Source organism: Scyliorhinus canicula, chromosome 2 (assembly GCF_902713615.1).
Source record: "Scyliorhinus canicula chromosome 2, sScyCan1.1, whole genome shotgun sequence".
Taxonomy (NCBI): domain Eukaryota; kingdom Metazoa; phylum Chordata; class Chondrichthyes; order Carcharhiniformes; family Scyliorhinidae; genus Scyliorhinus; species Scyliorhinus canicula.
In genome coordinates, this window is record NC_052147.1 from 258,317,956 (window position 1) to 258,343,099 (window position 25,144).

At 41.7% G+C, this 25,144-nt stretch overlaps 1 protein-coding gene across 4 annotated transcripts in view; it reads left to right on the forward strand.

Moving 5' to 3' along the window:
• The window catches only part of mbd6 (methyl-CpG binding domain protein 6), a 371,598-nt gene that overhangs the window by 48,256 nt on the left and 298,198 nt on the right, over nucleotides 1-25,144 (forward strand). The window contains exon 1 of one of the 4 annotated variants that reach the window (XM_038789977.1): nucleotides 16,650-16,752. The exons of the other annotated variants lie outside the window; for them this stretch is intronic. The gene's annotated coding sequence lies outside the window, so the exon portion shown is untranslated. Of the gene's footprint in view, nucleotides 1-16,649; nucleotides 16,753-25,144 lie in introns of those variants that run through there. 4 annotated transcript variants of the gene reach the window in all.

Genomic DNA, 25,144 nt, shown 5'->3' on the forward strand with positions numbered 1-25,144 from the left:
TCCAAGTTGCTAATCACACCAAGCCACCTCCACTGGGTGAGACATGTTGTTTGTAATCTCAACACCAGGTTCCCGAAGAAACTGCTTTCCCAAGAAGCTGCCGTGGTAAGCGACTCCCAGGAGGACATCAAATACACTTTAGGGATGTCCTTAAAGCATCCCTAAAGAGGTCAAGCATTCCCACCGACTCATGTGAGACCATGGCTTGTGGCCGATTGAAATAGAGAAGGCACATTTTGAGAAGGCAGTGAATGCTGACTTTATGAAACTTCATTGAGAACATGCAGAAATGAAGTTGTGTCCGGCGGAAGTGCACAAACCTCCGAACAACTTATTCTACCTAACCCTTTAATCATCTGCTCCAGTTGTGGCAGCGCCTGCAGACCACGCATTGGACTTATCAGCCATCTCAAACCCAACTGGAGTGGAAGTAATTTATCCTTGATCGAGAGCGACAGTCTGAGAGAAGAGTTTGAATGGCATGTATTTTAGCAAATGAACGCTATTCCATCACACTTCTCACTGTACCCTGTAGATGGTGGACAGGTTTTGTGAGTCGGAGGTGGGTTAGTCGCTCCATAAGTCCAAGTCTCTGCCCTGTTCTTAAAACTACTGAAACCGGAGCACCCGGAGCAAACCCGTGCAGACACTGAGAGAACATGCAGACTCCGCATAAACAGTCACCCAAGCGCAAATAGAACCTGCGACCCTGGCGCTGTGAAGCAACAGTGCTAATTGCTGTGCTACCGTACAGCTGGAGTGATACAGAGCACAAAGGAAGATGGTTATAGTTGTTGGAGGCCAATTAACTGAATATCTCGGGGAGAGGGTTTGGTTCTCTTATTAATAAGAATCTTAACTTTTGTCACATGTAGGCTTACATTAGTACTGCAATGAAGTTAATGTGAAAAACCCCCAGTCGACACACTCTGGTGTCTATTCGGGTACACAGAGGGAGAATTCAGAATGTCCAATTCACCTAACGGCACATCTTTCAGGACTTGTGGGAAGAAACTGGAGCACACAGAGGAAACCCACCCAGGCACGGGGAGAAATTGGAGATGGTCATTGACTGGTACGTGTAGTACAAATGTTATTCGTAATTTATAAGCCTAAGCCTGGATGTTGGCCAGGTCTTGCTGCATGCGGGCACAGACAGTTTTAATATCTGTGGAGTCATGTTTAGTGCTGATCACTGTGCAGTCATTATTGAAAATTCTATTTCTGACTTTGTGATGAAGGAAAGGACATTGAAACAGCTGACAATGGTTGGACATGGGACACCACACTGAGGAGCTCTTCATTGATGTCCTGGGGCTAAGTTGATTAGCCTCCAACAACCATAATCATCATACTTTGTGCTCTGTATCACTCCAATGGCACAGTAGCATAGTGGTTAGCACTGTTGCTTCACAGCGCCAGGATCCCAGGTTCTATTCCCGCTTGGGTCACTGTGCGGAATCTGCATGTTCTCCCCATGTATTTCTTTTAAATTTGGAGTACCCAATTAATTTTTTCCAATTAAGGGGCAATTTAGTGTGGTCAATCCACCTACAGTGCACATCTCTGGGTTGTGGGGGCGAAACCCACGCAAACACGGAGAATGTGCAAACTCCACATGGACAGTGACCCAGAGCCGGGATAGAACCTGGGATCTCGGCGCCGTGAAGCAACAGGACTAACCCACTGCGCCACCGTGCTGCCCTCCTGTTCTCCCCATGTCTGCGTGAATTTTCTCTGGGTGCTCTGGTTTCCTCCCACAAATCCTGAAAGACCTGCTGTTCGGTAATTTGGACATTCTGTATTCTCCCTTTGTGTACCCGAACAGGCGCTGGAATGTTGGTGCTAGGGGCTTTTCACAGTAACTTCATTGCAGTGTTGATGTAAGCCTACTTGTGACAATAAAGAGTATTATTATTTCTAGTGGAGAGTTCTCCCCTGATTCCCATTAACTTCAGTTTAGCTAGGGTTCCTTAATGTCACAGTCAGTCAAATGCTGCTGCCTTGAAGTCCAGGACGGGCAACCTCGTGTCACCTCATCTCTGGAATTTAACTCTTTGTTCATGATTGGACCACTTAATGTTCAGTGCCACTTAATGTTCTGTTTTTATTTCTACTGAAGAGTTTCCCTGTACATTACAGGATGAGGTTTCCTTCACTTCTCTTGAGTCCAAATAAATGTGTGCCACAGCTCTTAGTAATTCACTTTTATTCCTCACACTCTTGCCCTCTCGGGCTCTTGCCACCTCACCCTCTCTCTGAGTGAAGAATCCGCTGCCATTCCCTTCCACTAATTTCACCAGGCAGATCTGACAATTTTAATTCCTCATGTTTTCATTTTGAGCATAGACCCCATTCACAATTTTTTCTTAGTGACTCCAACTCAGAACACACCTGGTTCCTAATGCCCCTATTAATCTCGTTCTAGCTGCCGTTAGATACACTACCTTCTCACAGTCATTCAAGTTGACCATGTCAGTGAGAGAAACACAGATTAACCTATAACAAAAGACTGCGTCTCTGCGATCCACTCCCACGGCAATTTGGCAGATCTGAGATGTCCAGGAGAGGGAGCTAAACTAATTATCTCTTTATCAACTTCCCAAACTGGCTGCTTTCATCTAAAATTCAGTTGTCCTCAATAATTTAATGTGTTATTGTATTGTAGAGTATTATTACTATTGTAGGCGTTGAACCGTTCAGGCATACCTTCAAACAGTCTATGTTGTGAATTGATCTTGGGATTTTAATTGTGATGAATATAAGAAATTGTCAAGAGTTTTTCATTTTTGCAGTAATGTTTTTTAAAACCTAGGTTGAGAGTCATACAGACAGCATGACTGCTAGAGCGGTGATTTAAGTGCCATAAAAGTGATAATTATTAACTTGCACGTGAAGTGCGAATAGATCTTGAGAACCATTTACTTGTTTACAGATGGTTAGATTATGGAATATTGTTTGGGTTTGAAGGAGTCTTGGGGGTGTTGATAATTTGAGATGTGTGGATTGGTCCTGGCTAAACAAGTTAAGGGACAACTTGAAAGAAGAGACAAAAGAATACTTTATACTTTGGGTACAAATGATCTTGGGAGGAGCCAGGTCTATCTGAAGGGTCAGTATGTTCTAGAACTCCAATCTGAACAGAGTTATTTCAGTTTGGTCCCAAAATGTTCTCTCTCCAAAGATTATGCTCAGAGAAAAGCAAATAAAACCCTGGTTGTTAACTTTATTCATGAGTGGTATCTAATATATATAGGTTTGCTTAATTAGAATATAGTGGCAGATTTAGGAAGTAAATTGAGGTTTCATCTTCTACTTAATAACTATTAACTGTAACGTTATTTCTTTGTTGCTCATGTGGTTAATCCTGTGATGAAATTAAAGTGTGTTTTAATATAGAAGATACCGCTTGGTCAGTATTATTAATCTCTTAGGGTGCAGTAACATTTATTCACTGTTTTACAAATTGAAAATAGTTGGGTTCTTGTTCGGGATCCCAATGTAGTGGAATTAATATAATTGGCTATGTGGTCAGTATACAGGCTGCTGTAAGGAATGTCATGCAATGTTCTTGTTATCACTATCTTTAATTCTTGCTGGAAAATACATGTTTTGATTTTGCCAGCTGATGTTTGCAATGTGAAATGTGGTCTCTTGAGGTATTTGAGGGCTGATGATGCTTGTGTAACATACCCCAGATTGAGTCACCGCATTTCTTTCTCGTAGGGGGGTAGCCGGAGACGAGAAATGACATGGCTAGGCCTTTTTTTTCATAAAGTGAATTCTAAATGATCACCTTTCCAATACATCTTCTGGTAATAAGATATTTCTGTTAGCAGGACACATTGTGAAAAATTTTAATGCAGTTTTGAAAAATGCAGTTTGCTAAATTATAGCCCACATCTGACAACAAAAGTGTTTTTGTTGGTCTTGGATACTTGCCTCACAGACCAGCATAGAAGATAACTTAAGACCAGTAGAATTAAATGCATGTATTCTAAAACTTTTGTAAGAACGTCAATGGGAGCAGAAGGAGGTCATTAGGCCCATTGAGCCTGCTCTGCCATTCAAAAATATCATGGCTGATCGAATGGTGACCGTAGCTCTACTTTTTTGCCTGTTCCCCATAACCCATTAATCCTTTGTAGATCGAAAATCTGTGTAACCCAGCCTTTAATATATTTAATGACCCAGCCTCCACTGCTCTGTGAAAAAGAGAATTCCAAACACAAACTACCCTCCGAGTGAAGAATTCTTCGCCGCCTCAGTTTTCAATGGGAGGTTGCTTATTTTTAAACTGTGCCCCACGAGGGAAACATTTGCTCAAGCTCCCTCTGAATGCCTCAGACTCCTTGACGTTTGAATAAAATCGCCTCTCATTCTTCTTACTTCAAAATGGATCCAGGTTTAACCTTTCCTCATAAGATAGTCCCTTCCAAGTGAACCTTCACTGAACTTCTTCTGATGCAAGTATTCCCCTCAAGGAGACTAAAACCCGAAACACTACTGTCGTCTCACCAAAGCCCTGTAGAGTTGCTATTCTATTCCAACCCCCTTGCAATAATGGCAAAGGTTTTGTTTGCCTTCCTAGTTCCTTGCTGTACCTGCAGAGACTTCTTTTTATGATCCATGTACAAAGATGCCATGTCCCTCTGTACTGCAGCATTCTGCAGTCTCGCTCAAATTAAATAATATTTTCTTTTCTATACTGTCTGTAAAAATAGGGGCTGGTTTAGCACACTGGGCTAAATCGCTGGCTTTTAAAGCAGACCATGGCAGGCCAGCAGCACGGTTCAATTCTCGTACCAGCCTCCCCGAACAGGCGCCGGAATGTGGCAACTAGGGGCTTTTCACAGTAACTTCATTGAAGCCTACTCGTGACAATAAGCGATTTTCATTTCATTTCATTTCAAAATGGACAACCACATTTTCCCACATTTATGCTCACATCTGCCAAGATTTTTCCCACTCCCTTTATCTATATAACTTTGTGTAGACTCTTTGTTTCCTCAAAAGGATTTGCTTTCAGACTGTCAGCAAATTGGGCTTTAAGGAAGCTGGTTGTCCCTTCATCCAAGTCATGGATCGTAAATAGGTCAAGCACCAGCATTGGTCCGGATGTCTCATTTCATGATTCATATGCTTCAGGAATAAACGTTTTAGCTTGAGATTGAAGTTTAAAAAATAAGGTAATGGAAGTACCTGGTTTGGGAAGTTGGTAAAACAAATTTAGCGATCAATATTCAAAGCATGGCCTGTGTTTATTTAATACGGTCAGAATGAAAACACTGAACGATGAGTAGTTCCTTTCTGAGTCTTGGTTGAGATGAAATGACGTCAGTTGTCTTCATGAGAAGTATAAACATTCATATAATTATTTGTGCAATTCTACCAGGAATGAGTGTTGTTGAACTGCACTCATCCAAGCGAATAGGGAATATTCCATTATACGCTAATTTCTTGCATAAACTTTGCTCTCCTACATTCCTTTTTTTACACTCCTGAAAGCAATGATTTATGCTGGGCTGTTCTGCAGAATCTCATTGTCCTCAAGTGCCTCAACCGAGTAGGCACAACATTTAACAAATTGATTGCCTGAACAGTGACTCAGAACAGAGCCTGATTTACTTGCTTAAAATATTTGCTCTTGAGCATGGATTACTCGATAGATTGTGATCAGGATCTGCAACTTGCTATTTTTCATATGAAGTCAGGGATTTGGGGGTAATTCTGACAAACCCAGGTAAGAATGGCAAATACTGAACAAGCATTGAGCCCAAAACCTCTTTGCCCCCCCCACACTAGATGACTTAATATTCATGCGATACGGTCTCCATGGCGTCATCATCCACGCAGCATATAAGGCACTGAGATGCAACTGAAAACAACAAATAGGATTTTGGGCTTGCTCTTATTTTCAAACAATTTTTGTAAACTTTAAACCCGGTATTTATTGTATTACAGTTTAGAATAGAATCCCTACAGTGCAGAAGGAGGCCATTCAACCCGTCGAATCTGCACCCTATCCCTGCAAATCCATAACCTAACCTACATATCCCTGGACATGAAGGGGCAATTTAGCATGGCCAATCTACCTATCCCTCACATCTTTGGACTGTGGGAGGAAACCGGAGCACCTGGAGGAATCCCACACAGATACGGGGAGAATGTACAAATCCACACAGACAGTGACCCAAGGCCGGAATTAAACCCGGGTCCCTGACGCTGTGAGCCAGCAGTGCTAACCACTGTGCTACCGTGCCGCCCTGAGCATTTTAGTCTAAGTTTGTCTGCTTCCGTTTTATGATTCTATTGAAACCTTAGCTACAGTTAAATTTGTCTGCTAACTTTAGCCTAACTGATAGGCCGGTGCCTTTTGAAAATATGTAGTGAGCATTTGTGAACCCTTTAAATGTTATCGAAGAGGAATTGTGAATCAAGTGATGCTATCCCATTCATAGCACCCCGAAGTATGCAAATTTCGATTCATGGGTCTGTGACTATGTATGAGTTTAAAGTGCTGAGGAAATGTCCAGATTGCCATTTCTGATAAATGAACACTTGGAATGCATTTTGGAATTGTGTTAAGTCAGAGATCTAAACGTGATTCATTAATCATGCCTTTCTGAAATAAATTTTGTTTAGGTTCTTTTAATAACTTTTTGGACTTTCCACTAATAAATAAGGCATTGCTCTCATTCGCTTACATTTTCTTGAAAACATTTCTGAATAAAAGAAAAAAAAATAGTAAAGTTGACATCATTGTCGTCAATTGAAGTAATGAGATATGCTGAAGTAATTAGCAATTCATTTAATTGTGGCAAAACACAGTTAATTGAAATTGGATAATTGTTTGTTGATGTGTTTCACCGTTTTTGTGTTAACAAGTTTTGATTTGATTAACCGGATTTGAAACTTGGCAACCTATCCTCAACCATTTTGTGGATGTTGCACTTTTACTCCCAAGAAGACAAGATGCCTGTTATTTGCATAATTTATCTTCTGTCCAGCTATGGGCCATCTGTCAACCGTGATATTTCTCCTGCACCTTTGATGCACTAGTTTTCATTAAACCCATTACTCCCTTTTATCTTCATCCTTTATGTCCAAAATACGCAGATTTGAATGGATTTTTCAACCAGTGGTGAAGTGATCAAAATCAAGGGTGCTCAAGAGATCAGAATCCAAGGTGTGCAGATGTCTGTGTTGTGGGGCTGGAGGAGATTGCTAAGACAGGACGGGACATCGCCAGGGAGGGATTTGAAAACTGAATGAAATTTTCAAAAATTGAGGTGTTGCTTAGCTGGGTGCCAGAATTGTGTCCTCGGCCCAAGCATCTTCAGCTGCTTAATCAATAACCTTCCTTCCATCATAAGGTCAGAAGTGGGGATATTTGCTGATGATTGTACAATGTCCTGCATCCTTTATGACTCAGATGCTGAAGCAGTCCATGTCCAAATGTAGCAAGACCAGGACAACATTCAAGCTTGACCTGATAAGTGGCGAGTAACATTTGTGCTGAACAAAGAACAAAGAACAAAGAAAAGTACAGGACAGGCCCTTTGGCCCTCCAAGCCTGTGACGACCATGCTGCCTGTCTCAACTAAAATCTACACTTCCTGGGTCTGTATCCCTCCATTCCCATCCTATTCATGTATTTGTCAAGATGCCCCTTAAATGTCACTATCATCCGTGCTTCCACCACCACCTCCTCCAGCAGCGAGTTCCAGGCACCCACTACCCTCTGTGTAAAAAAAACTTGCCTCGTACATCTCCTCTAAACCTTGCCCCTCGCACCTTAAACCTTGGTAATTGACCCCTCTACCCTGGGAAAAAGCCTCTGACTATCCACACTGTCTATGCCCCTCATAATTTTGTTGACCTCTATCAGGTACCCTCAACCTCCGTCGTTCCACTGAGAACAAACTGAATTTATTCAACTGCTCCTCGTAGCTAATGCCTTCCATACCAGGCAACACCCTGGTAAATCTCTTCTGCATCCTCTCTAAAAGCCTCCACATCCTTCTGGTAGTGTGGCGACCAGAATTGAACACTGTACTCCAAGTGTGGGCTAACTAAGGTTCTATACAGCTGCAACATGACTTGCCAATTCTTATACTCAATGCCCCGGCCAATGAAGGCAAGCATGCCGTATGCCTTCTTGACTACCTTCTCCACCTGTGTTGCCCCTTTCAGTGACCTTTGGACCTGTACACCTAGATCTCTCTGACTGTCAATACTCTTGAGGGTTCTACCATTCACTGTATATTCCCTACCTGCATTAGACCTTCCAAAATGCATGACAAGTGCCAGGCAATGACCATCTTGACATTCAGTTGCATTACTATCACTGAATCCCGCACTATGAACATTCTGGGGGTTAATATTGACCAGAAACTAAAATGGACCAGCAGTATAAATATCGTGGCTACAAGAGCAAGGTTGTGAATAATCTAATTCAGCCTCGGACACCTACCTTTCCGGCCTACCTTTCCGGCCTACCTTTCCGGCCTACCTTTCCGCCTACCTTTCCGCCTACAAGATAATCCAATCTCTTTGACAAGTTTTTGGTCATCTGACCTAAGATGATCAAACGTGGCATGATCCCTAATTTTGCTTGACAGTGTTCCTGCGGAGTACCTTGTAACGTATTTATATATCACATTTACCACTATAAAAGTTGTTGGAATCCAAGGTAAGTGGGATCAACAAAAATTGGTGTAGAACAGGGGGGATGTTGTTATTTTGGTAGGATGCAGCTCTCTGGGTTCAAGAACAGCCAAACTGTCTTTGGACTACAAATCATTTGCATTTTTAGCCATTGTTGAATTTGGGCTCAATGTCTGCGGTCAAGAATAAGCTATCTTTTAATTAAATTTCAGCCCTGCTATGCATTGAAAAAAATTCTTGAACAGGCGATTTTAGTTTACACTGACACTTTTATATCTGTACTTCCATTTGAGTAACTGCTGCTATCTTTATCACAGTTTGGCATTGAACATGGCCTACATTTCTAATTTTTAGTCAGACTTCTAACATTTCACGTACAGAAACTCAGTTAATAAATAATGTGCTATGCTGGCAGTATAAGTAATATGTCCTCATGCCAGACTAACCTGCCAGAGGTTTGTCTAATCATATTAATGATACACGTATTTAAGACTTTTGAACTGCCATATCCATATATGACATTTATAAAATTATTTCAAAGCTGAGATATGGGCGCAAGTTCAGAGTTTTTTATGCCAGCAGTTCAGACTGTTTTCAGACTGTTTTAAGAAGGTTATAATAATCTGAAGTCAGTTTATAATTCGGAGCTCAGTCCAGTATGTTTATCACAGAATTGTTTCAGCGAAAGAAGGGACCATTCAGCCCATTGTGTCTGCGCCAGCTCTCCAAATGAGCATTATGACTTAGTGCCTTTTTGCCATACCCTTACTGTTACTGTTCAAACAATCATCTCATGTCCTGTGTAAGCCTTGATTAAACTTTACCTCCCCCACATTTACGGACAGTGCATTCCAAACCCGAACCTCACTGTGTGTAAACGTTCACCTGGCATCAAGTTTGCTTCTTTTGCAAATCACTTTAAATTTATGCCCTCTCGTTCTTGATCCCTTTATGAGTGGGAAGTTTTTCCATATCTACTCTATCCAGCCCCTTCATGATTTTGAACATCTCTATCAAATATCCTCCGCCTTCTCTCCAAGAGGAACAGTCCCAACCTCTCCAATTTATCCTCATAACTGAAGTTTCTCATCCCTGGAACCTTTCTTGTAAACCTCTTCTGCACCCTTTCCAATGCTTTTACATCCTACCTCTCATGTGGCATCCAGAACTGTGCACAGTATTCCAGCTGAGGTCTAACTTGTTTTGTTCTATAAGTTCAGCATACATGCTTTTGTACTGTATGCTCCTATTAATAAAGCTCAAGATACAGTATACTTTGTTGACTGCTGTCTCCACATTTCCTGCTGCCTTCAATGATCTATGAACAAATACGCCCAAGTCCCTCTGCTCCTGCAACCCCTTTAGAATTATACCCTTTATATTGTCCCTCTGCATTTTTCCTACCAAAATGTATCACATTGCACTTCTCTGCATTGAACTTCATTTGCCACCTGTATTCCCACTCCACCAACCTGTCTGCCTTTTTGAAGTTCTACACAGTTGTCCTCACAGTTTACAAATGCTTTCAAATTTCATGTAATTTGCAAACTTTCAAATTGTTCCTTGCACACCAAGATCGAGATAATGAATATACATTCGGAAAAGCATTTATTATAACCCATAAATAGTTAAAGGGATAGACAGGGTAGATGCAGTCAAGATGTTCCCCATGGCTGGAGAGTCTAGAACCAGGGGACACAATTTCAAAATCAGAGGGAAAACACTTGGGGCCGAGATGATAAATCTTTCCATTTGGGAGTTCATAATCTTTGGAATTCTGCACCCAGAGGCTGTGAAAGTTCAGTTGTTAAGTATGTTTAAAGTACAGATTGACAGATTTTTAAATACCAGTGACATAAAGGGATATGGGGATAGCGTGGGGAAAATGTACCTAAGTGGATGATCAGCCAGGACTGCATTGAATTTCAGAGTGGGTTTAGTAGACTGAATGGCCTACTGCTCTTCCTTTATTTGTATATCAAAGAACAGTACAGCACAGGAATGTCCCCTTCGGCCCCCCAAACCTGCGCTGATCACGTGTCCTATCTAGAGCAACTGCCTGTATCCTTCCATACCCCGTCTGTTCATGTGCCTATCCAGATAAGTCTCAAAGGTTGCTAACATATCTGCCTCAACCACCTCACTTGGAAGTGCATTCCAGCCCACCAGCACCCTCTGTGTAAAAACAACTTCCACCACACATCTCCACTGAACCTATCCCCCTGACCTTGAACTTGTGCCCCCTTGTAATTGTCATTTCCACCCTGGGAAAAAGCCTCCAACTGTTCACCCTATCTATACCCCTCATGCCCCTATCTATACCCCATACCTCTCTGCCTCCGTCTCTCCAGGGAGAACAATCCCAATTTATTCAATCTCTCCCCATAGCTAATACTCTCCATACCAGGCAACATCCTGGTAAACCTTTTCTTTTCCCTCTCCAAAGCCTCCACGTCCTTCTGGTAGTGTGGTGACCAGAACTGGACATAGTATTCCAAATGTGGCCTAACCAACGTTCTACATAACGTTACCTTTATTAGGGTCACAAGTAGGCTTACATTACACTGCAAGGAAGTTACTGCGAAAATCCCCCAGTCACCACACTCCAGCGTCTGTTCTGGCACACTGAGGGAGAATTTAGAATATCCAATTCACCTCACAAGCACTTCTTTCAGAACTTGTGGGCGGAACGGAGCACCTGGAGGAAACCAACGCAGACACTGGGAGAACGTGCAGACTCCGCACAGAGAGTGACCCAAGCGGGAAACGAACCTGGGACCCTGCCACTGTGCTACCGTGCCTGCGAACTTTTATACTCAATGCCCCGTCTGATGAAGGCAAGCATGCCATATGCTTTCTTTACCACCATTTATACCTGTGTTGCCACTTTTAAGGATCTGTGGATCTGCACGCCCAGATCTCTTTGCATCTCTACGCTCCTGATGGTTCTGCCATTTATTTTCTAGCTCGCACCTGAATTAGATCTGCTAAAATACATCACCTCGCATTTGTCCGCGTTAAATTCCATCTGCCATTTCTCCGCCCAATTTTGCAGCCTATCTATATCCTGCTGTATTCTATGCTAATCTTCATCACTATTCCCAACTCCTGCAACCTTGGTATCATCCGCAAACTTTCTAATCAGACGAGCTAGATGTGGTGCTGTACTAATGATTTGATTACTGCTCAGAAAATATGCAATTCACAATGGTCAATTCCCACCACCTCGCTCAGTTTCTACAAAAGAATGATTACCGTATCAGCCTCCCCGAACAGGCGCCGGAATGTGGCGACTAGGGGCTTTTCACAGTAACTTCATTTGAAGCTACTTGTGACAATAAATGATTTTTATTTCATATTTTTTTTCCCGAATACATCTCATCAATTAGGTCTCCTCTCACATCCCCTTTCAAAAAGTCCACAACTTTATAACTTTTCTGCATACTCGAATCCTCTGATGCCAGGGATTAGCTTCTTCATTCTTTGCTGCATCAGGGACACAAAATGTTTCCCTCTGCTCAGCCAGAGTTCGATTAGAATTAAAGGTGCGACATGGCCAGACGGCAACACATTTCCAAAATAAGTGAATCCAATTCAAGCCCTCCTGATTTTCCAGTGTCCATTCAGCATGTTGTTTGTTTTTCATTATTACGCTACTGTGACTGGATGCCAGTGTAATCTGTTTCCCTCCAAGATATCTCTCAGCCATTTTCCAAGCTGTTTAACATCATTTACTGGGGATGTTCCCCTTTAGAAAAGACGTACTGGCGCTGGAGGGTGTGCAGAGGAGATTCACTAGGTTAATCCCAGAGTTGAGGGGGTTGGATTGCAAGGAGAGATTGAGTAGACTGGGACTGTACTCGTTGGAATTTAGAAGGATGTGGGGGGATCTTATAGAAACATACAAAAGTATGAAGGGAGTAGATAGAATAGAGGCGGGGAGGTTGTTTCTACTGGCGGGCAAAAACAGAACTAGGGGGCATAGCCTCAAAATAAGGGGAAGTAGATTTAGGACTGAGCTTAGGAGGAACTTCTTCACCCAAAGGGTTGTGAATCTGTGGAATTCCCTGCCCAGTGAAGCAGATGAGGCTCCTTCATTAAATGTTTTCAAGATAAAGATAGGTAGTTTTTTGAACAATAAAGAGTTATGGTGTTCGGGCGGGCAAGTGGAGCTGAGTCCGCAAAAGATCCGCCATGGTCTCACTTAATGGTGGAGCAGGCTCAAAGGGCCAGATGGCCTACTCCTGCTCCTAGTTCTTGTGTTCTATCTTTGCAATGTACAAGTCTTATCAGCACCGAATTTTGTCTGCAATGGTTCCTCCCACTTCCAAATGTTGTCTAGCTCTTTCTGTAGTTTTATTTAATCACGCTACTGCAAACGTGATCAACTTAGTTGCTTATATATTCGGTTCTTGAAAACCGTTGGCTTATTTCCAGTAGTGTGAACTATCGAGCATTCTGCTTCTTAGATTTTATCACCTGCCAAAGTAGTCTGTGCTGTATGGGAGCTGTCCTGAAGAATTATTTTTGAACAGTATTAAGCTATCTAGAATATATATGTCAGGTACCAGAGAAATTAAGAAAGCCGTTGGTTAAATTCCTGGGCTGTACTGAGTTTAGCAGTTTAGTTTTCGAATGCTGCAGTTACCCAATTGGGCCATCTCCCCACACTAGCCACCACTCTTCTATATCCCCTTCAATAGAGAAGAGGGAAAAACGAACAAACGTTTTTTTTTAAAAGCTTCAAATATTTTGAACATCCCCTTTTTCCCTCTGTTATAAATGGTTAGCAACAGTTTTATTATCGAAGACTTTTATTATCGAAACCTATAGTTTGACCCAATTAAAATTCTGCATTTATCCATATGCATTTATCCATATGGATTCACATGGGGATCTTTATTTGTGCTTTATTTGTCATTTCTTTGTTTTTGTGTTGCTTTCCTTTTTAGTAACCTTTTGTTGTTGTATGGAAAGTTATAGAGAGTTAGAGAGCTGGTGGAGATGATGTCATTCAATCTACATGGTTCAGCATTCATACGGCCAGAACCTGTTTTAAGGAGTCCACGTGAACCATAGCTGTTAATCACATGTATAATCTGGTTAGTGTTTTCCAGGTTAGTGATCTAGCCATATTAATGCATCTCAACAGGGGTGGGTGGTGGTACAATGGTATTGTCAATGGCTGAGGAATCCAGAGTCCCAGGATAATGCTCTGGCAACCTGGGTTTGAAACCCACTACAGCAGATAGTGAAATTTAAAGTCCAATGATGATGATGAAATCATTGTCAGATATTGTACAATCGATCTGTTCTTATCTGGTCTGTCCGACATTTTACAAAACTATGTAGACTAAGTATCCTGCCATTAACTCTTCAATTTTCCTATCATAGATATTAGGCTAACTGACTTGTAATTTCCTAATTTGTGTGTCTCTCCTTTCTTGGATAAAGTTAGATTTGGTATTTTCAAAACTGATGGGACCTTTCCATAATCATGGGAATTTTGGAAAATTACAACCACTGTTTCTTTTTTCATTTACGTGATGTGGGCATCGCTGGTTAGGCCAGTGTTTATTGCCCATCCCTAGTGGCCCTTCAGAAGCTGGCGGTGAGTTGCCTTCTTGAGGTGTAGGTACACCCACTGTGCTGTTAGGGAGGGAGTTTTGGGATGTTACCCCAGCGACAGTGAAGGAGTGGCGATATATTTCCAAGTCAGGGTGGTGAGTGATTTGGACAGGAATCTCCAGATTGTGGGGTTCCCAGGTATCTGCTGCTCTTGTCCTTCTAGATGGCAGTGGTTGTGGGTTTGGAAGGTGTTGTCTAAGGAACCTTGGTGAATTACTGCAGTGCATCTCGTATATGGTGTACACGGCTGCCACTGTTCATCGGTGGTGGAAGGTTTCAATGTTTGTGGAAGGGGAGCAATAAAGCGGGCTGTTTTATCCTAAATGGTATTGAGCTTCTTGAGTGTTGTTGGAGTTGCACTCATCCGGGCAAGTGGAGAGTATTCCATTACACTCCTGACTTGTGCATAGTAGATGGTGGACAGGCTTTGGGGGGGGGTGAGGAGGTAAGTTGCTCGCCCAGACTTCCTAGACTTTGACCTGGCCTGCTAGCCACAGTATTTAAAAGCGTCACAGCCGGCGTTCTCTATTTAAAAGCCGGTCACGGCCAGTATTCTCTATTTAAAAGTCGGTCACAGTCGGCATTCTCTATTTAAAAGTCGGTCGCAGCCGGCATTCTCTATTTAAAAGTCGGTCGCAGCCGGCATTCTTTGTTTAAAAGCTGGTCGTGGCCGGTATTCTCTGTTTAAAAGTTGGAGTTACTGGGTTGGAGGGATAATTCATGTCAATCACTGATAATTCATGAGTCCGTTTGCACTGTAAATTCTATGGTTCTATGATTTCATTATTTTGAATTATTAATTCCCCAGATGCACTAAAGTGGACCAAATTTTGTTACTCTTTTCCTTTTTAAATACTTGGAGAAACTCTTACCTATTTTATGCTTCTAGCTAGCTTTCTCTTGTCCTCAAATTTCTCATTTGTTTTAGTCCTGCTTTGCAGGTTTTAAAATTCTGCCCACCACTAAACTTTGCAGATTTGTGTACTTTTTCCTTCAATTTGCTACTATTCTTAACTTGCTTAGTTAACCACGGATAATTCATGTGTCTCCTACAATTTGTCTAACTGAAATGTAACTGCTCTCTTTTTATAAATGTAGAGTACCCAGTTATTTTTTTCTCCAATTAAGGGGCAATTTTGCGTGGCCAATTCACCTACCCTGCGCATAGTTTTGGATCCACGCAAACGGGGAGAGTATGCAAACTCCAAACGGACAGTGACCCGGGGCCAGGATCGAACCTGGGTCCTCAATGCCGTGAGGCAACAGTGCTAACCAATGTGCTACCATGCTGCTCTTGAAATGTACCTTTGTTGAATGTCATGAAATATCTCCTCAAATATGTGCCACTGATTCTCTGTTCACCTAGCCCTAAACCTAATTTCTCAGTTCATTTTGACTTCCTCAGTCTTCATATCTTGTCATTGCCTTTATTTAAGTTTTGAACACTTGTCTTAGACCCACTCTTCTCTTTCTCAAACTGAATGCAGTATTGAATCATGTTCCAATCACTGCTATTTATCTCAAGACTCCTTTACGATGAGGTCATTACTTAATCCTGTCTCATTGCATTGTACCAGGTCTAGAATAGCCTGGTAGCTCTTTAGATGGTGCTGTTCTTAGAATTTGTTCTGAAAACATTTCCCAGATTGCCTTTAACAGTCTGCTACATGTAATGTGTATGTAAATTAAAACCTGGGGCTGATTTAGCACAGTGGGCTAAATAGCTGGCTTTTAGTACAGAACAATGCCAGAAGCGCAGGTTCAATTCCCGCACCTGCCTCCCCGAACAGGCACCGGAATATGGTGACAAGGGGCTTTTCACTTTAACTTCATTAAAGCCTACTTGTGACAATAAGTGATTATTATTATTAGTATTATTAATATTATTATTATTATAACCATCCGTGATTATTTCTATATCTTTCTTATAAGCCCCAATTATTTCTTCTTGTATATCCCATCCTCTAGTTTACTTACTGTGTGGGGGGGGGGGGCTACAAATTATTCCCGCAAGTTACTACTTTTACTATTTCTTTTCTCTACCCAAACTAATTTGACGCTTAAATCTTTAAAGCAAGGTCATCTCTCGGTGTTGTGCTAATGCTGTCGTTAATTAACAGAGCTTTCCCGCCATTCGTTCCAAGCTTCCTATCCTTCCAAAACATAAAATGCCTCTGAATATTCAGGCCCCGGCATTGGAAATCGTGCAGCCACAACTCTCCAATGGCTATCAGGTCATACATCTTTATTTCTTCAGTATTGCTAAAGAAAGAAACATGCTGTCACAGCTTTTCATCTTGTACTCCTCCAGGGGTTCCACAGCCTGACCAGCCGGGCCCGAGAGGAGCCAGGGCTGGGAGGTGAAGGGTGGTGGCAGAGAGGAACTTTGGCAGCCCGAGAATAGGAGGAGCTATGGGGGCCTGAGAGGGCTCATATTAAAATGCCTAAAAGAAGGTAAAACTTGGAAGTATTCATTAAGCAACAGAACTTTTTTTTATTTTAATAAATTATTCATTTAAGACAAAGTTAGTTTTATGTTTGTACCTGTTGCACAATAATCATTTTCTGTGGTTTAATTCTTCAGTATAATGTTTCTCAGACGTTCCATCAGTATTCTTGGGAGATCAAATGGTTCTGTAGCTGTGAAAGTTTGGGTAACCCTGCTGTGGAAAGTTTCCGAGGCAGGATGGTGCAAGGTCTTGTAGAAAAGGATTTTAAAACCAAATATCTGGAGACAGTTTATGTTAATATTAGAAATGATGGAAGAATGCGCAAGTTTCAGTTTATCGACTGTGTTAAGCTGATGGCAGCAAAGAAGGCATAACCTTGAATGCCTGGATGGACTATGGTCAAGGTTCAAAGGCAAATGAAGCAAAGGTCACAGTTGCAAGGATATTGCAGACAAGTTATGTTGAGTAAGACTCATGTATTTTCTGTCCTATGACTTATAAAATGCAATATTATTTGCTGTGTGATGTTGTATAATATTGCTGCTAGTTTTTAAAAGCACCCGCACGGTCTGGAATCTTTATTCAACAAGTTACTGGCCCTTTCTAATAATGGGACAAACAATTTAATCGTTAGCATTTGTAGGGCGAGCTCTATAAACGGTCCTTTTCCAGTGGTTCAGGGAGACATGGCATTTTTCACACTGTTTCTATGTCCTGGCCATGCTGAACTAATTTTAACTTGTCATTCATCGACTAGGTGCCTTGCTGCGTGAAAAATGCTTCAATATCTGCGTATTTTTGGTCATCTGTCAGACTACTTTCATATGTAACCTGGTGTCAAATTTTAATACTCTTGTGAAGCACCTTGGGTTCATTTGCTGATATTAATATTAATGCAAGCTTTGTACTTAATTTTTGAGGTCAGGTGACTCCCCTTGATATCAAGGTCGCATTTGACAGAGTGTGGCATCAAGGACCTCTTGCAAAATTGAAGTAAATGGAATCGGAGGGAAAAATCTTCACTGGTTAGAGTCATGCCTAGCTCAAAGGAAGATGGTTGTGGTTGTTGGAGGTCAGTCATCTCGGCTCCTCACTGGAGGAATTCTTCAGGGAAGTGTCCTAGACCCAATTATCTTCAGTTACTTCCATCAACAGCCCTCCTTCCATCAAAAGGGCAGAAATTGGGATGTTTGCTGATGATTTCATACTGTTCAACATTGGCAACTCCTCAGATACTGAATCATGTCCAAATGCAGCAAGACATGAACAGTATCCAGGCTTGGGCTGACAAGTGACAAGTAACACTCATGCCACATAAATACCAGGCAATGATTGCAAGAAGAGATAGTCTAACCATTGCCCTATGACATTCAATGTTATTACCATCACTGAATCCTCCACTTTCAACATCCTGGAGGTTATCACCACATGGACTCCAGTGGTTCATCAAGGTAGCTCACCACCACCTACCCAGGGATAATGAGGGATGGGCAACAAATTCTGGTCCAGCCAGCGAAGCCCACATAGATAGGATAGAGTCATAGATAGATGTTTACAGCATGGAAACAGGCCCTTCGTCCCAGCTTGGCCATGCCGCCCATCTGTCATTAAGCTAGTCCCACTTGCCCTCATTTGGCCCATATGCCTCTATACCCACTCTGCCCAAGTAGCTGTATAACTGTTTTTTGTAAAGGAAATATTGTACCCACCTCTACTACTGCCTCTGGCAGCTCGTTTCAGATGCTCACCACCGTCGTGTGTGAAAACATTTCCCCTCTGGTCTCTTTTGTATCTCTTCCCTCTCAGCTTAAACATATGCCTTCTAATTCTAGACTCTATCTTTGGGAAAAGATGTTGACTATACACCTTATCTATGTTCATTATTGTATAGACCTCTATAAGATCACCACTTAGCCTCCTACGCTCCAGGGAGAAAAGTCCCAACCTATCCAGCGCCTCCTTATAATTCAGACAATCAAGTCCCATGGATGAATAGAAAAAAGTGTAATCACTTATTAATTGCATATGGTGCTCGCAAATGATTTGAGAGTCCCCTACGAGTGCAAGTTGTTGCGTTTTTCTTCTTCGTCCAATTAGTTGAACAACTAATTTTGCAGAACTGAAAGCAAGGATAAAACCATAAATATAGGAGCAGAATTAGGCCACTCGGCCCATCGAGTCTACTCCGCCATTCAATCATGGCTGATACTTTTCTCATCCCCATTCTCCTGCTTTGTCCCCATAACCCCTGATCCCCTTATTGATCAAAAACCAATCGATCTCTGTTTTAAAGACACTCAGTGATTTGGCCTCAAGCCTCCTGCGGTAAAGAGTTCCAAAGATTCACCGCTGAAGAAATTCCTCCACATCTCTGTTTTAAAGAATTGTTGCTTTAGTCTTGAGATTGTGCCCTCTGCTTCTAGTTTTTCCTACAAGTGGAAACATTCTCTCCACGTCCACTCTATCCAGGCCTTGCAGTATCCTGTAAGTTTCAATAAGATCCCCCCTCATCCTTCTAAACTCCAATGAGTACAGACCCAGAGACGGGCAGTCGGGTCTTGCGCGGATCAGCTGGCGAGTGTATTCACAGACATCTTCAACCTCTCTTTCCACCAATCTGAGGTCTCTATCTGCTTCAAGAAGACAACCATCATCCCTGAACAAAAAAAAAGCCAAGCAGCGTGCCTTAATGACTATGGTCCAGTGGCTCTGCCATCCATCATCATGAAGTACTTCGAAAGGTTAGTCATGGCACAAATCAACTCCAGCCTCCCGGATTGCCTTGATCCACTATAGTTCGCCTACCGCTGCAACAGGTCCACAGCAGACGCTATCTCCATGGGCCTGCACTCAACCCTGGAGTACCTAGATAACAAAGGCACCAATGTCAGACTCCTATTTATCGACTACAGCTCAGCCTTCAACACCATCATTTCTATGAAACTCATCTCCAAACTCCGTGGCCTTAGCCTCTGCTCCTCCCTCCACGATCATCCTCAACACCGGTGCCCCACAAAGCTGTGTCCTCAGCCCCCTGCTATACTCTTTACACACCTATGACTGTGTGGCTAAATTCCCTTCCAACTCGATTTTCAAATTTGCTGATGACACCACTGTAGTTGGTCGGATCTCAAACAGTGACGAGACAGAGTACAGGAATGCGACGGGCAATAATCCCTCCCTCAATATCAACAAAATGAAGGAGATTGTCATCGATTTCAGGAAGCCTAGTGGTGAACATGCACCTGTCGGCATCAATGGGAATGAAGTAGAAAGGGTCGAGAGCTTCAGGTTTTTAGGCGTCCAGATCGCCAAAAGCCTGTCCTGGTCCCCCCATGACGACACTATAGTTTAGAAAGCCCACTAACGACTCAACTTTCTCAGAAGACTAAGGAAATTTGGCATGTCAGCTACGACTCTCTCCAACGTTTACAGATGCACCATAGAAAGCATTATTTCTGGTTGTATAACACCGTGGTATGGATCCTGCTCTGCCCAAGACTGCAGGAAACTACAAAAGGTCGTGAAACCAGGGGCTGGTTTAGCTCACTCAGCTAAATCGCTGGCTTTTAAAGCAGACCATGCAAGCCAGTAGCATGGTTCAATTCCCGTACCAGCCTCCTCGGACAGGCGCCGGAATGTGGCGACTAGGGGCTTTTCACAGTAACTTCATTGAAGCCTACTCGTGACAATAAGCAATTTTCATTTCATTTTCGAATGTAGTGTCATGTGAGAGTACCTTTAAGAAATAGTATTATCAGTGATGTCAGAGTGTGGGTGGAGCTGGGCTGTCTGTCTGCTTTACTTTCGTTTTTGAGCAGGCTGCTACACGGAGTTTTTAGTTTTGTTTTCAGAGAGAAGAGCTGCAGTGAAAGCCAGCAGATGTGCATGGATCTCTCTACAAGCTAAAACGTGTTCATTTGGGTGATTTCAAAGTGCTGACTGCTCTCAGTAGTGAATTTAAACCTGATCTGTGTGTTAAAATGATATTGTATATTCCAGATGTTATTTGGGAATTTATTAAGGGTTATCTGTAGAGTACTGTATTCTTTGAGGATTTATTGGTGTTGATAGTTGTTTAGATGTTTACTGTGGGTTTACAAAGTGTTAACTGGTTTCATAAATAAATATTGTTTTAATTTAAAAGTACTGTAACTCTCTGTTGAATAACACCTGAAAGGCAGGCCCGTGTGTTCCCCAGAACCACAGTAAATTCAAAGTTAAGGGTCAGGCGAACTCCATGATACACCTTGGGGTTCTTTAAACCCTGGACCTTAACAAATAGGGTCTCGAGGGGGTTAAAAGTCTATCTATTGGATTGGCTTAGTGAACTTAAAGACAGTGAGGGGTGAGCATATTCTCGTTGCTTTTCAGGTGTGCTTTTTCAGTTTTAAGTAGGGAGTGTGTTGTGGACAGTGGCTCTTTCAGAGGCTCTGAAGTTTTTGAGGGTGGAGATGGCCACACGCAGTACCTTGTGGTCAGAGACTAAAAACACGCTTTTAGAGTTGGCAAAAACATTGCAGTTAACATTACCTGACAAAATGCGAAAAGATGAGGTAATTATGGCGGTGGCTAAGCATTTAAAATTGCCTGAGAGACAGTTTGACTCATTGGAAATGGCAAAAATTCAGTTACAAATTAAACAAATGGAACATGAGAAATAATTAAAGCAGTTTGAATATGAAAGAGATAGAGAGGAAAAAGGAAAGGAGAGAGAAGAAAGGAGAAAAGAAGGAATAGCCCTAGCAGAAGTTCAAGAAACAGAAAGGGAGATACAGATCAGGGAAAAAGATAAAGAGAGAGAGTTTGAACTTCAGAAAATAGCCATGAAACAAGACAGTCAGTTAAAATTGGCGGACGTAACGGGAAACTTACAGTTGGATGATAGTGTTAAGGATAGTGAGAAAGAGCGTTATAGTCGAAGGCTTGGTGGGGATCTATGTCCAAGCATTGCCAAGGTTTGTTGAGAAGGAGGTAGAAGCCTTTTTCATTTCATTTGAGAAGGTAGCTAAACAAATGAAATGCCCACAGGACATGTGGGTATTACTGATTCAAATAAAGCTGATCGGTAGGGCGAGTGAGGTGTTTGCATCACCACTGAAGGAGGTATCTGGGACGTATGAGGAGGTGAAAAAATCCATCTTGGGTGCATATGAACTAGTGCCTGAAGCCTACAGTCAAAGGTTTAGAAATTTAAGGGAAGAATTCGGTCAAACATACATGGAGTTTGAAAGGATCAAACAGAGTAATTTTGATCGGTGGGTAAGGGCTTTGAAAATAGACCAAATGTATGAAGCTCTGAGAAATTTTGGAGGAGTTTGAAAAGTTCAATTCCTTATGTAGTGAGAACTCATGTGGAAGAGCAGAGGGTTAAAACTGTGAGGTGAGCAGCAGAAATGGCAGATGATTATGAATTAGTTCATAAATCAAAGCTTGGTTTCCGACATCAGTTTCAGCCTGTGAGGGACAGAAACTGGGGACATGAGAAATACTCTAGTGGTAGAGGCAAAAGTGATCTGATGGGAGATAATAGTGAGAGTGTACCTCAGATTAAAACATAAATCCAGGAAGGTGGAAAAGAAATGAAAAGTTTCAAATGTTTTCACTGTAATAAACTAGGCCATGTAAAGTCGCAGTGTTGGTGGTTGAATAAAAGCACTGGGAAGGCTGATGTGGTAAAACAGGATAAGACAGTGGGGTTTGTTATAGTGGTAAAGGAAAGCCCAAGTGAAGCAAAGGAGGTGCAAAATATTGTACAGCCTGATCAAGAGGTGATTGATAAGAAGGTGCCAGATCTCTTTAAAGAATTGACTTGTCTGGGTAAAGTTTACTTGTGTGTACCAGAAGGAGCAGGTAAAAAAAGTCACAATTTTAAGAGATACGGGTACTAGTCAGTGCTCAATGGTAAGAGATTCGGAGTTATGTAGTTTGGGAAGAATGTTGCCAGAAAAGATGGTATTATGTGGAATTTAGGGTGGGAAGAGTAGTGTTCCATTATATAAGGGTGAGGTTGGAAGGTGTGGTGAAGTGGTAGTACGAGTAATAGAGAAACTATCTTGTCCAGAAATACAGTTTACCTTGGGTAATGATAGCTGGATCACAGGTGGGCGTGATGCCTATTGTGGTTGATAAGCCGGTGGAAAATCAGACAACTGAAGTGTTGAAGGACAAATATCCTGGGATTTTTCCGGATTGTGTAGTAACAAGGCCGCAAAGTCAGAGGTTCATATAAGAGGAGAAATCAAAAAATAAAGATAAAGTTGAAGTGCAATTATCAGAAACCATTTTTGATCAGACGGTTGAAAAAGAACAAGAACAGGTGCAGGATGAGGCAGATATTTTTAGTTCAGGAAAATTGGCGGAGTTACAACAGAAAGATATAGAAATGAAATGGATGTATCAGAAAGCATACACAGAAGAGGAATCTGAGTGTATACTGGAGTGTTATTACCATAAAAATGATGTCTTGATGAGAAAATGGAGATCTTTACATAAGCAGGATGAAAAGTGGGCAGGTGGATGAAAAGTGGGCAGAAGTTCATCAAGTCGTATTGCCGGTAGGGTATAGAAAGGAGGTGGTGCGAGTAGCACGACGTACCAGTGGGAGGTCATTTGGCAGCAAAGAAAACTCGAGCTAAAATACAAAAACATTTTTATTGGCCTGGACCATGAAACTATGTAGTTAAATTTTGTTGATCATGAAACACATGTCAAGTGATAGGGAAACCTCAAGCAGTGATAAAACCAATGTCTGTAGTACCCGTTCCAGCATTTGAGGAACTTTTTACAAGGGTCTTAATTGATTGCATAGGACCGCTTCCTAAAACAGAAAGTGGGAATCAATATCTTTTGACTATAATGTATGTGTCTACTAGGTTTCCAGAGGCCATTCCAGTACGCAATATTACAGCTAAAAAGATTGTGGAGGAGTTACTGGACTACCCACAGAAATACAATCGGATCAAGGACCAAATTTTACTTCCAGGTTATTCAAAGAAGTTATGGATAGCTTAGGAATAAAACAATTTAAATCAACTGTGCACCATCCAGAATCGCAGGGAGCATTAGAAAGATGGCATCAGACATTAAAGACAATGTTGAGGGCTTATTGTCACGATTATTCAGAGGATTGGGACAACAAAATGCCATTCGTACTGTTTGCAATTAGGGATGCACTTAAGGAGTCAACCAAATTCAGTCCTTTTGAACTAATTTTTGGTCATTAGGTAAGATAAATTGATGAAGGAAAAACTGGTGAGAAAGAAATCAGAACTTACATTATTGGATTACGTGTCAAACGATTAAATAGAGAAGGTGAAGGTGAATTGGCTGGACAGCATTTAAAAATTGCACAACATGTGATGAAACGGGTAGCGGACAAGAAATCCAAAGTTTGTAATTTTGCCAGTGGAGATAAAGTTTTAGTATTGTCACCAGTGGGAGGTGAACCTTTAAAACCTAGGTTTTGTGGACCTTATCAGATTGAAAGGAAATTAAGTGAGGTGAATTATGTGGTAAGAACGCCAGATAGAAGGAAATCTCACCGATTGTGTTGTGTGAATATGTTTATAAGGTACTTTGAAAGGGAAGGAGAGAAAAACAAAGTTTTAATGATTCTAACTCAAAGTGACGAACCAAATCTGGATGACTGGATTTGACATGCCTCAAATTTAATTGGAAAACGAGGATATTCTTAAAAATTGGGATAAATTGTTGAATTACCTTCCAGAGGAAAAACGGACTGACTTGAAACAGTTATTATCACATGGGCAAGTTTGTGGAGATAAATTGGGCAGCACTAAAATAGCTATACATGATGTAGATGTGGGAAATGCTGTTCCAATCAAACAACATCCATACAGACTTAACCCTTTAAAATTGACACAGGTTAACAAAGAGATTGAAAGTATGCTTAAAAATGGCATAATTGAAGTAGGTTGCAGCCAGTGGAGCTCACTCATAGTGATGGTACCAAAACCGGACGGTACGCAACGGTTGTGTGTGGACTAGAAAGGTTAATGCAGTTACAAGAATGGACTCTTATCCTATCCCACATTTGGAGGATTGCATTGAGAAAGTGGGACAATCAGCTATTATTTCCTAACTGGATTTGCTTAAACGTTACTGGCAGGTACCTTTATCCGACAGGGCGAAGGAGATTTCCGCTTTTGTGAGTCCAGATGGTATATACCAATTCAAAGTTATGCCATTTAGCATGAAAAACGCCCCAGCCACATTTCAACGGTTAACTAACAAAGTTGTTTCAGGATTACCCAATTGTGCGGTATACATCGACGATCTGGTAATTTTCAGCCAGACATGGAAAGAACATTTAAAACATCTGATGGAGTTATTCGATGAACTTCAGGAGGCGGGTTTGGTGATAAACGTAGCCA